Source organism: Mobula birostris, chromosome 7 (genome assembly GCF_030028105.1).
Source record: "Mobula birostris isolate sMobBir1 chromosome 7, sMobBir1.hap1, whole genome shotgun sequence".
In the NCBI taxonomy this organism is placed as follows: domain Eukaryota; kingdom Metazoa; phylum Chordata; class Chondrichthyes; order Myliobatiformes; family Myliobatidae; genus Mobula; species Mobula birostris.
In genome coordinates, this window is record NC_092376.1 from 59,982,974 (window position 1) to 59,996,198 (window position 13,225).

The following is a 13,225-nucleotide window of genomic DNA, read 5'->3' on the forward strand; positions in this document are numbered from 1 at the left end:
TAGACTGTTTAGGTGCAGTGGCTGCATTTTGCCACCAGGCGGCACTGCGGGGAGATGCAGCCTGCTGAGTTCCTCCAGCATTTTGTGTGTGTTGCTCGGATTTCTCATGTTTGGGTAATTTCCAGGTACAGCCGCCGGGTGGCGCTGCGGCGGGTGCAGTTGCGGGGTGTGGCCACGGGCGGCGCTGCGGCGGGCTGCGCGCGGAGCCGTGGAGACGAGCCGGCGGGTGGAGCGAGCGCCGGAGCCGGGAATAGAGAAAGCGCAGCGTTGGGGATCGAATTGAGAGGCAGGGCCGGGCGACAGTGGGAGCGAACGAGTGCCGGCGGCAGTGGCATCAACGAGTGGACCGTTGGGAGGGCCGCCGGTAGCCAGGACAGGGGATGAGTGCGGAGCCGTGAGGTGAGTGTTCGCCGGTTACGTGACAGAGACTGGTCGGTGCTTCGGCTGAGAGGGACCGCGGGCGCTCGCTCCCCGTCTGCCTGGCCCGGCAATCGGCTTCCGCCAGCCCCTGCGTCGCGCCCTGGCTCTGGGTTGACAGGCCTTGGCTGTCATCGGGAGCTCGGACGCAGACACAACAGAGCGGCGCCTCCCCCGTGGGATCTCCCGGGGGCGGGGGAGGGCAAGCCTGAGCTCGGCTCCCGCCATTCGCAGCCTTCACACCGGCCAGAGGACCGCCGTTGCTAAGCTGTGCAGAGGAGCCTGGCTGCTGGCGCCGAGGTCCCGCCTCCCGCCTGCGTCTGGCTGCTCGGGCGGATCTGTGAGGTGGCGAGACAGCCGGGTAAGGGGCGGGGATCTCAGGTCACAGCCCGGCCTGAAGCGGCGCCGACTGCACCTTCCCGCTCGATCACATCCATCAACCCGGCCACAAACTTTCTCCCGAGTTTCTCTTCCATCACCTAGTAATTTTACCTTCTCGCCAATGTAAATCTCCTTCATTAAGGTGAGAATAATGTATACATTTGTGAAGCGCTTTTATTGATGCCACGGCTGGAGAAATGCCTTCAATTCTGGTCACATCACTTTAAGGAGGTGGGTGCAGAAGAAATTTCCGAGGACTGTACCAGCAGCAGTTGGTTTCATTTATAACATTGGAGCCGAGAAGCTGTGGCGTTTGTTCCTGGGACAGAGAGATTAGATTGACGGGTGATTTTGTGTATGGTCCTGGTCACCACATTGCAGGAGAGACGTGATTGTACTGGAGACAGCGCAGAGGAAATTATAGATTTGCTAAAATTGCAACTCTGGGGTAAGATTGGATGTTCGGTGTGTTCATTTTGAAACAGAGGAAGCTCAGAGACGACATAATTAAGATGTATAAAATTATGAGGGGCTGAATTGCTGTAAATGGGAAACATCGTTTCCCTTAGCAAAGGGGTCAGAAACAAGAAGCATTAATTTTGATTGAGGGATTAGCAATGAGATAGAGCACATTTTTCATCCCGATATTGAGAGGAGACCTGTACTTGATGTCTGAAAGGACAATGAAAGCATTAATCCTCATTTTTTAATCTTTGGATGTGTTGGTGAAAAGCCATAAATTGTAGCGGTGTAAACCTGGTGCTACAAAGTTGGTTTGGATGAACCTAGGCTCTAATTGTAGGAGACTGCAATAGACACTATGGCTTACTGTGGTGTTAATATTCCATGATAGAATTTCAGAGTGGGTTTAGGTTGTGAAGCAGAAAGAAGACGGCGCTATTAAGTTCAAAGGGAAAACATTCTAAGTGAGTGAAAGGTAACGGGATGGGAGGAAATATATGGAGAATAGATATGATGTAGAATTCACTATGTTTTCACTGCTCCTGCAGACTCAGTTAAGTCTTTCTAAAGGGAATTAGAGAAGCATTTGAAAGGAAACTATTTGCAGGCCCAGTGGCAAATAGTGGGGAAATGGATCAAAGTGGGTGGCTGCTCAAAGAACCAGTGCAGGCTTGAAGACTTGAACCCTCATGTGCCAAAACAATTCTGAGATCATTTTAATTCCATTGTAAGTGTGATTTCTTGTTAATTAGTGAATCTCATCTGGCATCTTTTGGCATAAGAGTTCTACTCTTTAGTGCAAGCCCCAACGTATCCAAATCTTGCTGCATGCAAGCACAAATTATTTCATAATCTGATGAGTTGCGAATGGAACTGAGCAATTCACATTTATATGCCAAAGTACCTACTTGTTATTTTATGGAAGTAGGAATCAGAATCAGGTTTATTATCACCGGCATGTGATGTGAAATTTGTTAACTTAGCAGCAGCAGTTCAATTGAATACATAATCTAGCGAGAGAGAAAAAATAAGTAAAATAAAACATAATATATGAATTACATATATTGAATAGATTAAAAAATGTGCAAAAAGAGATGTATATTAATGTGTATATTAAAAAAAAGTGAGGTAGTGTCCAAAGCTTCAATGTCCATTTAGGAACCGGATGGCAGAGGGGAAGAAGCTGTTCCTGAATCGCTGAGTGTGTGCCTTCAGGCTTCTGTACCTCATACCTGATGATAACAGTGAGAAAAGGGCATGCCCTGGGTGCTGGAGGTCCTATATAAAGGACACTGTCTTTTTGAGACACCGCTCCCTAAGGATGTCCTGGGTGCTTTGTAGGCTAGTACCCAAGATGGAGCTGACTAGATGTACAACCCTCTGCAGCTTCTTTCAGTCCTGTGCAGTAGGACTGATATACTTGTGGGCTGATATACTTGCGTATTCATTTCCCCCATTGACCAGCTTTGTTTCTTATTTTGACAAATATTACCTCAATGTTATCTCACTCAGCCTCTGGAATTCAGCTTTTTTTGTGAGGCTGCATTGGGTCTGATTAGTTTTGTCTGAACCCAAACCAAGGTTATGGTGAGTGGATGCTGCTTGACAGCTCTTGGTGACAACTTCCATAAATCTCCCAATGATTGAGTGGGCTGATTGGATGGCAACTGGCCAGATATTTGTAAACATGACCTACTTGGGTAATTTATCATATTGTCAGGTAGATGCTGTTGTATCTGTACAGTTTGATTACAGGGTTGGTGAATTCTGCATTATACCATAGATTGAGCAGAATTGACTAAAAATGGGATTCATTGACAATGCTGACAACCAGTATTCACCCCCAAGTGTCCTATCATTTGCATCTTTGTGAAGCTGTCTTCTCTTCCTCCTAGTAACTGTTGAATTTAATGCTTGTGGCTGGGGTGTCAAGGTTTGTTCTGAATGGGCATATAGGAGGGAGATTGAACATTTCAGGAGGCGGAAACGGAAACCAGAGGTCAATGAGCCAGTCCACATTAGAGAATCAGAGGTGGAGAAGATCAGCTTTTTTAAACTCGTAGTGTTATTATTTTGGAGGACCTGTTCTGGGCCCTACTTCCTTTGGAATTTGCAGAGGTTTGCCATGACATCTAAAACTTTGACAAGCTTCTGTAGATGTGTAGTGGAGAATACACAGCCTGGTATAGAAACATCAGTGCCATTGAATGGATACAGCCTAGTTCATCATGGGTAAAGCCCTCCCAACCGTTGAGCACATCTACATGAAACATTGTCACAGGAAAGCAGCATCTGTCATCTGGGACCCCCGTCATCCAGAGCATGCTCTCTTCTTGCAGGTGCCATCATGAAGAAGGTGCAGGAGACTCAGGACTCATACGACCAAGTTCAGGAACAGTTATTACCCCTCAACCAACAGAGGGGATAACTTCACCCACCCCATCACTGAACTGTTCCCACAACCTATGGACTTATTTTCAAGGGCTCATCATCTCATTTTCTAGATAGTTATAGTTTATTATTGTTATTATTTCTTTCATTTTGTATTTGCGCAGTTTGTTGTCTTTTCACACTGAGTGGATACCCAAGTTGTTGTTGTCTTTCATTCAGTCTATTATGGTTATTATTCTATAGATTTATTGAGTATGCCCACAAAAATGTATCTCAGTATTGTATATGGTAATATATATGTACTTTGATAATAAGTTTACTCTGAATGTTGTTATACTGAAGGATGTACACTCAGTGGCCAGTTTATAAGGTACGGTCACCCTGTTTCTATTAATGTAGCCACTGAGTGTATGTTCATGGTCTTCTGCCCTTCCACTTCAAGGTTTGATATGTTGTGCATTCAGGGATGCTCTTCTGCACACCGCTGTTGTAACACATGGTTATTTGAGTTACTGTCATTTTCCTGTCAGCTTGAACCTGTCTGGCCATTCTCTTCTGTTTTCTCTCATTAACAAGACATTCTGCCCATAGAACTGCCATTCACTGGATTTTTTTTTGTGCTTTTCACACTATTCTGTGTGAACTCTGGACTATTGTGTATAAAAATCCCAGGAGGTCAGCAGTTTCTGAGATACTCAAACCACCTTGTCTGGCACCAACAATCATTCCATGGCCAAGGTTACTTGAATCACATTTCTTACCCTTACTGATGTTTGGTCTGAACAACAACTGAATCTCTTGACCATATCTGATGCTTTTATGCATTGAGTGTCAGACACATAATTGGCTGATTAGTTATTTGTATTAATGAGCAGGTGTACCTTATAAAGTAGCCACTGAGTTTATTATTCTATTGGGTTACAGATTGCATGGAGTAAAAGCCTGCTGTTGGTTTATGAGTAATAGTCTTGCAGCATGAAAACAGGTCCGTTGGTCCAACTTGCCCAGCAAGCTAATCTCATTCGCCTACGTTTGGCCCATGGTCCTCTAGAGTAGTGGTCCCCAACCTTTGGGCCACGGACCGATACCAGGCCGCAAAGCATGCAGCGGTAACCAGAACGCACCCAGCACACCTTTAAGAAAAAAGCCGAAATAAACAAGCTAATTAATTAGGTAAATACTAGGAAATCTGCAGATGCTGGAAATTCAAGCAACACACACAAAAAATACTGGTGAATGCAGCAGGCCAGGCAACATCTATAGGAAGAGGTTCAGTCGACATTACGGGTCGAGACCCTTTGTCCTGATGCAATCAGCAATCGCCTCTGATCTGGGCCAACATTTACGTGCCGGGCGGCACCTAATTAATTAGCTTGTTTATTTTGGCTTTTTTCTTAAAGATGTGCTGGGTGTGTCCTGGCTACCGCTGCACCCCTGCATGCTTCGTGGCCTGGAGGTTGGGGACCACTGCTCTAGACCTCTCCTATCCATGTACTTAGCTAGATGACTTTTAAACTTTGCTAATGTGCAACTCTCAACCACTCTAGCAATTCATTTCAAATACACAACACTCTTTATTGTGAAGAAGTTGCCCCTGATGCGCAAATCTCTACACAATATTCCAAGTGAGGCCTCACCAGTACCTTATATAACTGAAACGGAACCTCACAATTTCTAAACACAGTACCTTAACTGATGAAGGCCAGTGTGCCAAATGCCTTCTTCACCACCCTGTCTACCTAAGACACTGCTTTCAGTAAACTGTGCTCTTGCACTCCTAGATCCCTCTGTTCCTAAATACTAACTAGGAAATGCAATACCTCACATTTATCTGGGCTGAAAGTCATTTGCCAATCCTTAGCCTACTTCCACAGCTGATCAAGATTCCCCTGTAATTTTTATACCCTTCTATACTCTGTATAAAACTTATTTTAGTATCATCCACAAACTTACTAAGCATGGAACGTATATTCACATACCTAATCCAAGAGATTTACAGACGCAAAGCTGAACGTGACCCTCCCAAATGTGACCCTGTCACTCCTAATGTTGGTAAATCCTGTCCCTCAAAGTCCCCTTCAGCAATTTATCCACCACTGATATCAGACTCACCAGCACTTTAAGGCCTCCAGGACCACCTCCTTGCTCATCCATAAGTGGTGGTTCAAGACATGCCCACTCATTACCCTCATTTACTTTGCTTCCATTTTCTTCACAGTAAAAAGAGAGCAGAAATATTCATTAAAACACTCTCCCATTTCATTGGGTTCCTCATACAGCTACGTGGACCTACTCTTTCCTTAGCCAACTTTTTGCTCCTAATATACCTATACAATCTCTTGGGATTTTGCCTCATCTTACCTGCCAGATCCTTTTTGTATCCATTTTACTCTCCTGACTTCTCGCAAATGCATTCCTCCTCTACTTGTAGTCATCAAGAGATACTAGTTCCTAATTGCTTATGTGTAGTGTATGCTTCTCTCTTTTTGTTTCCTAACCAGTGCCACAACATCTCTTGTCAACCAATGTTCCTGAAACCTGCCAACTGTGCCCTTCACCCTAATGGGAATATACCAACTCTTTACTCTTGATGTCACAGTTTAAAAACCTCCCATTTCACAAATGCATCTTTTCCTGCTAACAATCTCAATCAATCAATGTATGATTGATCATGGATGCCATTTTTCAGCTGCTTGATATTATGTGAACTTATGCCACTTTGTGATGGAGGATATCCCCAGTAAGAAGATAGAGCTTTGTCTCCATGTTAATTATCACTCCTGCTGTTCACTGTTATGGTCCGAGACTACTTCACCTGAAGGAATGCAGTGCTTTAAGAAGGTCACGTGCTATCACATTCTCAAAGGCAATTGGGAATAGGCGCAAAGGCTCATCTCAATGATGCAGTCAATGTGATTTCACTGAATGTGATCGTCTACTTCTTGATGACGTGCAAGGTGTGATTCTAATCAGTGGATCTCCATGGGTCCGATCTTTGTGCAGGCAAAGGAATGCCATGTCATCAGTCCTCTTCTTAGTCTTTCTTATGGCAATGTTGCACCTTGCATTCCACAGTCTTCCCTTTGAGATAGAGTTAAACTTCAAAACTAAAAGGAATCTGTAGAACCTCAATGACTTGCAGTTCTGAACCAAGGTCACTATAACCTTGATCATTGAGTTGCTTACAGTTGATGCCAGTTTACTTGCTCATTCAAATAATGAGTTCCGGATCTTTGACTTTTTTATTGAAACAAATATGAAAATGGGTCTTGTACCAACCATCTGCAAAACAAATATACTGAGTTCCTTCAGCATTTTGTTTGTGTTACTTCAGGTTTCCAGTGTTTGGTGTCTCTTGTGTCCCTAAAAGAGTAATTGGTTCCATTATCATGAGGCCAGCACTTAATGAAGATGGTCATCGGTTATCAAATTAACTATTGTCGGTAGAGTGCCAGTGCAATCTTTGGCCTTCTGAAGAAGAGTGCTCAGAGATCAAGATGCAAACTCAAGCCCAGGGTCCACCAATCAGCATTTCTCCCTCTTGTATACCAAACATAGGCTACCAATATCAGGTGCCTCAAGACTACCAATATTACCTGCAAAAGATCCACCAAATCCAGTGATAGGATTATTATCCCAAAATTAGTGTTCCCTCCTAAGCCAGTCTCCCCAATATCAAGCCATGTTTTTGTTTTTCCAGCTCTGAAGGGTAAGCCACACCATTCACATGCTTGCCAGAGATTCCCAAGACAGGTAGTCAACATTGAGCTCTATTAGGGCAAGAAGGACAGTGCAAATGCTACAAAGATGCTGTCAAAGCCTTGAAAAGATTAAGCGTCCTTAAAGATTCACGGGAATTTCTGGCCTGCAACCAAATCAAAAATGAGAAAAATCAACCAGGATGACAGTGAGAATCTCTTTGTTGGGAGCATGCAGAAGCTTACTTGTCCCATTAAACACCTGCAGTAGAGCTTGTGGTTTTCAGTGGGTCTCATCAGCCGCTTCAGAACTAATGTGCAGAGGCAAGAAATCCTCATCTCTAAAGAGCATGTTTATGAAGAAATTTTTTTTTTGAAGGAAAATCTCTGCTACCCAATTAAACTCCCTTGATTCAAATCTTGTTTTAAAAAAAAAATTTATTTTTCACCATTTTAAAATAAGGTCAGGAAAAGTCTGTATGCAAGGATGTAGTGACGTGCATCAGCTTGAAGTAATTGGATCATCCACACAACCTGTGTAAGGTTGTTATAGCCAGCGGGGGTGGGGGTAGTGGTAATGGGGATAAGCTCCCAGTACCTAGTAAATGCTCCCAGTGACGTGCATCTCAAATAGCTTCTGACAACCGAATCGAGCTTCTGGCCTTCACATGTGGCTTAGCTACTAAGCCCACAGAACTTTCTATTGACAGGAGAAAGGGCAAAAGCGGGTTACTGGTGCCGTAAAACCAGTCACTTCATGCAGATGCGGCTCATCGGCCATGGTTGGCAGCTCATCTAGAAGGAAAACTCTCAAAACTCTCCTGCCTTGTGGCTATACCCACTCATGGGGAAACTTTGAGAGTAATCCCTGAGGAAAAATCTGGAGCACATGTCCCTAAGGCAGTCCTTTGTTGAGTTCAATGTTACTTGCAACTCCTGAGGCTCCACTGAGGTCAAACTGTCTCTGTCTCTGCCGTTCCTTTGGATTCATCAGCTGCATGGAGAGGGGAGCCTACCTCATGGGCAAAAGCCTGCTCTCCAGACTGCATTGCTGTGGCTTGCCTACTGGCTCGTGTATCATGTAGACAGCTGGGTTGCAACATTCATGGTCGACCCCAAATGATGGAGGGCCTAACTCAACCTGCTCACCCCTGCAAAGTGAAAGACTGATGGTTCTTAAGACATCTCTGATAATCTCTAGGATTCTGTATTTTAGTTAATTTAAACTAAGCACCAAATTAATACAATAAGGTAGTCATGCCTTTATTAATTTTAGTTTCCAAACCTTAGTCTTAAAATTGGTGCGATAGGCAAATTGATGGGGGTTCAGGGTAGTGGGCAGACAGGATTCCAGATGTGATAGAACCAATCTCTCAAAGCAATTTGCAATGATGGGGGTGAGTGCAACTGGGCGGAAGTCACTCAGGCCCGTGGCAGTAGAATGCTTCGGCACTGGCATGATGGTGGCGATCTTGAAGCTTGTGGGGAGAACTGCCTGGGCCAGGGACAGATTAAAAATGTCCATGAAGACCCCGGCCAACTGCCCTGCACAGGCTCTGAGCACACGGCCAGGTATTCCATCCGGATCAGCTGCCTTCTGTACATTCACCCTGCTCAGGGTGGCGCAAACATCGGAGGTGGAAAGTGAAGGAGGCAGTTCATCAGGTGGGAGATCTGCTTTGAGGGTGACCTCCTTGTTCTCTCGGTCAAAACAAGCGTAGAAGTAATTGAGCTTATCAAGGAGGGAAGCGGAGCTGGAAGGGGGCACAGTACTAGATGGTTTGAAGTCTGTAATGACCTGTACGCCATGCCACATGCACTGGGGGTCCTCGATTCTCTGTTTGTATATGTGTCTAGCCTGAGAGATCCCCCTCCTCAGGTTGGCCCTGGCTGAGCTGTAAGTCTCCCAGTCTCCAGACCTGAAGGCCGAATCTCTGGCTTTGAGCAGGAGGCGAACTTCTAAACTTCGAAAATTTGAAACTGATTACAAGATCTGGAAAGATCAGGCTCATGAACTGGCTTGAATAACTCACTCACTACAATCCATAGATTCACTTTCAACAACTCTACAACTGTTGTTCTCATTATTTATTGTTTAATTGCACAATTTGTCTTGCACATTGGTTGTTTGACAGTCTTTGACATATAGTTTTTATAAGTTCTATTGTATTTGTTTCTTGTAAATGCTTGCAAGAGAATGAATCTCAATGTAGTATATGGTAATATATTTTGATAATAAATTTATTTTGACTTAGATTTTTGAAAAACATGGTCATTCCAACTTCCCCTAAACTTCTGTGTTCATAGTTAAAGTGCTGACATTATTGGATGTTAACATTTGAAGGGAAATTATTTTTTTAAAAATTAATCCAGGCATTAATCTTGTCAGGAATGTATGTATAACTGCACCATTTTGATTTGCTTTAGATGCAGGTCCATGTTATTTTGAAAGTTGTTTTTTCGTGAAGGATACAAGTATTAGAGTAGGGAGGGGAAGTGTATTGGTGGGTTGATAGTGAGGGCAATGAAGAACAAGCCTTGTTACTTTATAGCAAAGTATTTGTATGTGCTAAAACTTGTTTTATCGCATAAGGTTGTATTTAACTTTTGAAGTATTTAGTGAAGCGTTGCTAGTTGTATGGGAGAAAGGAATCACCTGCAAAACTAAATGCTAAGGTTCATATACACGCAAACACGAGGAAATCTGCAGATGCTGGAATTTCAAGCAATGCAGTTAAAAGTTGCTGGTGAACGCAGCAGGCCAGGCAGCATCTCTAGGAAGAGGTACTGTCAGCGTTTCGGGCCGAGACCCTTCGTCAGGACTAACTGAAAGAAGAGAATTTTACTAGCTCTTCTTTCAGTTAGTCCTGACGAAGGGTCTTGGCCCGAAATGTCAACTGTACCTCTTCCTAGAGATGCTGCCCGGCCTGCTGCGTTCACTAGCAACTTTTATGTGTGTTGCTCGTATACACGTGCAGGTTTACCCTGTTTAGGGGTTGATTAATCATATCCATTCTGGCCAAATGTGAAGAACTAAGTGTACATTTAAGTGTAACTTTTAGCAAGTAAACATTTCTTGGAATAAATCTGTGTTTTATCTGCAAGCTTGTAAATGCACACAACATTGTGTTTTAAGAGAAAGATGCAAAAAAAATCAGAAATCTATGTAACAACTTCATTATGTTGCACACCATAAAAGGAAATAGCCTTCCCTGAATTCAGAGGTCCTTGCAAACATCAGTAAGAGGCAGTGCGAGTTAGCAGTCTTAGAATGAGTGGTAAAACTCTTTATCCAGCCTGAACTCTTAATATCTTGCATATGCATGAAATGTCTGTTGTAATTTTTCAGTAAAAGCTAGAAACTTGTGGTTCTGCTGTCTGGCTGAGAGATGGGATAATATGGATGGTAATGATAAGTCAGTGCAGCTTGAAGAGGAGGATTAGGAGAAAGGGGATATTACAGAGCTGTGATGTACATTGGCTGGCCCTGGAACTGGATCCAATCCAGGAGACAGTCTTTGACACGCACTTACCACTCCCCTAACAGCAGAGTTACATATTATAATTTGAATTCTGCCACAATTACACATTTGAAAGTGACAGTAAGGCCAATTATTTTGTTGTTGCATTGCTGGCTTTCTTTATCACTGGATTTCGGCGCATGGTAGGTTAAGCCTCCCAAATTTTGCCAGCAAGCAGATGCATGTCTCAGATGAAATTAATTGGGTTTCAGAAGTAATCTGTTAATTTGCTGCTTCCTATTACTATTTCTTTAATTGCTATGGGTTATGGAAGGTGTAGTATGATCCAATAACATGTTTCTGTAGACTCTGCACTCATGACAGCTCAAACACCATCTATAAATTCACGGACAACACAGCTGCTGTTGGCAGAATCTTGTTAGGAGTTTGAGGAAATTTATGTCACCAAATACTAGCAAATATCTACATGTGCATCATGGAGAGGATTCTGGCTGGTTGCGTCATTGTCTGGTATGGAGGCACCAATGCACAATGCACTGGATCAGAAAAAGCTGCAGATGGTTATAAACTCAGCCAGTTCCATGGGCATTAGCCTCCTCAAGAAGGTGGCATCTGTCATTAAGGACTCTCACCATCCAGGACTTGCCCTCTTCTCATTACTACCATCAGAGAAAAGATACAAGAGCCTGATGTTTTAGGAACAGCTTCTTCTTTGTTATCATTTTCTGAATGGACCATGAACAGTACCTCACTTTTTATTCTCTTTTGTACTACTTAAATGTTTTTTTCCAATATATTTCTTCTTGTAGCCTATAGTAATTTTTTATATATTGCACTATACTGCTGCCACTAAACAAGATTTCATGAGCTATGTCAATGATAATAAACCTGATTCTGATTCTAGATCAAAGATTGGTCTAAGGAAAGAATAAAGGCTGGTAACTTCCCTTTCACCCATTGGTTTGTTGTCCTTTCTTTCCCCTGCATAATTGCATAGGTAGACCCTGCCCAACTTCGAAAGCAAGTTCAAGATCCCTCCATGCGTTTTAGCAAGGAAAGTGCTCCATCTCTGGTCTCCATGAGGGTATCCAGTGTCAGGGTGCAATTAACAGTCATCAGGACATTCCAATAAATAAGAAATTTCCTGAATTTGTGTGAGTGGCCCTCTAGAGTGTCTCAAATTATTTGAGTAGCTCAGTTGACAAAGAAGAGTTGTACATCTCTCTATTAGTCATTTATGTGTACTAGGTTGTTGAAATATCTGTGAGGCACATAAAACACTACATGTATTCAGATGGTCAGCCCTGATTAAAAAGAACATAGAACTTGTGTCTTCTGGCAGGTGAGTCAATAACGGGAGTGTTCTTAAGTGGGTTGAATTGAATTGAATTGACTTTATTACTTACATCCTTCATATACATGAGGAGTAAAAAATCTTTATGTTATGTCTCTGTCTAAATGTGCAATTTATAATAAATAGTATGTACAACAGGACAGTCAATATAACATAGAAATACAGTTGCATCAACATGAATTAAGCATTATGATAGCCTGGTGGAAGAAGCTATCCCGGAACCTGTTGGTCCTGGCTTTTATGCTGTGGTACCATTTCCCAGATGGTAGCAGCTGGAACAGTTTGTGGTTGGGGTGATGCGGGTCCCTAGTGATCCTTAGGGCCCCTTTTACACACCTGTTTTTGTAAATGTCCTGAATAGTGGGAACTTCACATCTACAGATGTGCTGGGCTGTCTGCACCACTTCCTGCAGAATCCTGTGATTGAGGGAAGTACAGTTCCCATACCAGGCAGTGATGCAGCCAGTCAAGAATTGTGCCCCTATAGAAAGTTCTTAGGATTTGGGGGCCCATACCAAACTTATTCAACTGTCTGAGGTGAAAGAGGCACTGTAGTGCCTTTTTCAACGCACAGCTGGTTTGTACAGACCACGTGAGATTTTCGGTGATGTTTATGCTGAGGAACTTAAATCTGTTCACCCTCTCAACCCCACATCCATTAATGTTGATAGGGGCTAGCCTGTCTCCATTCCTCCTGTAGTCCACAGCTAGCTCCTTTGTTCTTGCAACATTGAGGGAGAGGTTGTTTTCTTGACATCACTGTGTCAGGGTGATGACTTCTTCTCTGTAGGCTGCCTTATTAGTATTTGAGATCAGGCCAATCAGTGTAGTGTCGTCAGCAAATTTAATTAGCAGATTGGAAATGTGGGTGATGACCCTCTTATGGGTATACAGAGAGTAAAGGAGGGGGCTTAGGACACAGCCCTGAGGGACACCTGTGTTGAGGGTCAAAGGGGCAGAGGTGAGGGAGCCCACTCTTACCACCTGCCGGCGATCTGACAGGAAGACCAGGATCCAGTTACACAAGGCAGGGTGAAGGC

The 13,225-nt window shown here is 43.5% G+C and overlaps 1 protein-coding gene across 3 annotated transcripts in view; it reads left to right on the top strand.

Annotated features, from left to right (window-relative positions):
• The first annotated feature begins 204 nt into the window (after positions 1-204).
• Positions 205-13,225, top strand: part of rev1 (REV1 DNA directed polymerase) — a 100,806-nt gene continuing 87,785 nt past the window's right edge. For 2 of the 3 annotated variants that reach the window (XR_011886582.1, XM_072263274.1), the window contains exon 1: positions 205-399. The gene's annotated coding sequence lies outside the window, so the exon portion shown is untranslated. Of the gene's footprint in view, positions 400-859; positions 941-13,225 lie in introns of those variants that run through there. The other variant, XM_072263275.1, reaches the window with a different exon arrangement.